At 37.1% G+C, this 2,297-nt stretch overlaps 1 non-coding gene across 1 annotated transcript; it reads left to right on the top strand.

The window, feature by feature from the left end:
* Window positions 1-1,804: 1,804 nt before the first annotated feature.
* Window positions 1,805-1,876, top strand: TRNAM-CAU (transfer RNA methionine (anticodon CAU)). Its single transcript has one exon. It is a non-coding gene; the product is annotated as a tRNA-Met (tRNA).
* The last annotated feature ends 421 nt before the right edge of the window (window positions 1,877-2,297 follow it).

The following is a 2,297-nucleotide window of genomic DNA, read 5'->3' on the forward strand; positions in this document are numbered from 1 at the left end:
AAGGCAATAAGCAACACGTCGTAAAAACCGGTGTCTCAGCGACGTGTAATCCGCCCTACGGCGACTCCAAAACTTCTCACGCCTACCAACATATTGCTTTGAACATTTACAAGTGCTAATAGAAAAAGATCATCTTTATCCCTTTACGCGGAAAGAAAATATAGTCATATTTTTATGAAAAGGTGCGCCCATAAAAATGTGTAAGATAGAAACGAGTATACGGAGTTTATTATGAAAAGAATTTCTATACACAAAGCTAATGTTGAAACGGCTACAAAATAAAACTTTTATTTGGGCTAATGCCAGTCGCCTGTCTCTGGTATTAAAGAATGGCCTTAATGAAAAACCATTGAACTGAAGCTCGTATATAGTTTAGCGCGGGAATATCTAAAAATCTAAACGCTCGAAGCGGTGTTGCCACAAAAACGTTACGATAGACCGATATATCACGCGAACACACCTGAACAGTAATAACGGAGAATAATAGCAATTGTTTTGTGCCAGTTTTTATGGGGTCTTCATTTCATTTGGGTTGCCAATATTTGGCACTGTGTGTGTATGTTATTTACCTTATATCAGTGGGTACGGTGGCCCACAATTTTCCGTTTACAAGGGTAAATAGAGCTCTAAGTAATGCTATTAGGTACGAGGTGTGTTTTTGTTGTGGGGTTTTTTGAGAATTGTAACAGCGTGCGGTAGATATATTTGTCATATTCCTAGAAGAAAAATTCTGTTTGTATGTTGTATTCTAGGAAAGCATTTAAGCCAGTGAGTCCACTGACAAAAGGGAGGATTGTAATAACAGAATCCTTCGATTCCACATCACTTCATTTTATCATATTATTATACCAAATTTATAGAGTTAGTTATGGAACAGTAATTGGTACAATTCTTGGGCACTCGGCGATACGTTTACGAATCACACATAGACTTACGTGCAGTCGGCCACAACGCAGTGACGTGCGTGCAGTTAACCAACAAATTAGTTACTTCTGAATAGACCTGTTTAGTGAACATGGGATATCGAAATTCACGGCATTCGAGTAATGTTCTTCAAACGGTTAGCAGTCCGAAAAACCAGCCACATCATAACTTATTCTATATTACGCGCAAAAACAATATTTATCAGCATTGCATACAATGATATGTTGTAAGTACCCTCGCAAGGACTAAAGTGACCCTTCTCAGACGATTAATTTTTACAACCGCCGTGGGAGATCGCATCTGGCGTACTGTTTTTCTCTCAATGTAGCTGTTCTGTAATATTAAGACGAACACATGAGCTGTCACTTCACCTGTCCTGGACCTTGTATATTTGTTTTTTGTCGTCGTTTTTTGTTCCAGTGTTCAAGTTTTTCGGGTAAAATGTTGTGGGATGATTTTTAGTCTTTTTTATCGTATTTAAAGGTTTACTATAACTGTCGGCCTGGGTTTTCTCTAACTTCTGTAACAAAAGAAGAAAATTTTTAGTTTATCTGGAACGCACAAAAAATATTCTTGAGTAGTATATGTTATGTGCCCAATAAACTGGGATTCCATTTACTGATTTGCTATCTTGTCAGCTTAGATTTGAATTAAGTTAAGTTTTTAAGCTACTTTGCTACAATTTTTTTGGGTCCGCGACGGATAGAGGACATTGAAGTGTTCATTTCTATAACGTTCGTAGTTTAAACCTTTTTACTGCTTTAGCGGTGCTACAGCATGATGAGTGACCATCCCTATACAATATTATGTGTCTCCTTTACAGTAGAGGTAATTACATTAGCATTATAATTGATTGGGTGTTTCAACCACGCTAAACATGAGCAGAGTGGCGCAGTGGAAGCGTGCTGGGCCCATAACCCAGAGGTCCGTGGATCGAAACCACGCTCTGCTAGATATAACTTTTTGTTATATGCTTTTTAATTATTTTCGATTGTAAATGAATAACTTTTAAACAATCTTTTAGATATTTCTTGATGTAAATTCCCAGACTGTACTAATGTTATCTTAAAAAAACAGCGCAACGATATAAGTCATAATATTTTATTCTTAACTATTAAATGAGTGTTCGAAAATTCAAAAGCTCTTAGAATAATGACGAACTATAAAACGGCAACAAGATTTTCCGAGAAAAGTGCTGGGCTATTTCTTGTTCAGCGATCAAATCATTTCCTGAATGCACTGTCGTTTACCCACTTAGTCCAATCAAAGCAATAATCGTTTAGCCGAGCTTCTCTCCTCTCGATCAGCGAGTAGCCAAACGTAATTAATTTGTTGAATTGCGCATTATGATAATCAATTGTGTGCGGCTAATT

The sequence above is a fragment of the Anticarsia gemmatalis genome, chromosome 8 (assembly GCF_050436995.1).
Source record: "Anticarsia gemmatalis isolate Benzon Research Colony breed Stoneville strain chromosome 8, ilAntGemm2 primary, whole genome shotgun sequence".
Classification (NCBI taxonomy): domain Eukaryota; kingdom Metazoa; phylum Arthropoda; class Insecta; order Lepidoptera; family Erebidae; genus Anticarsia; species Anticarsia gemmatalis.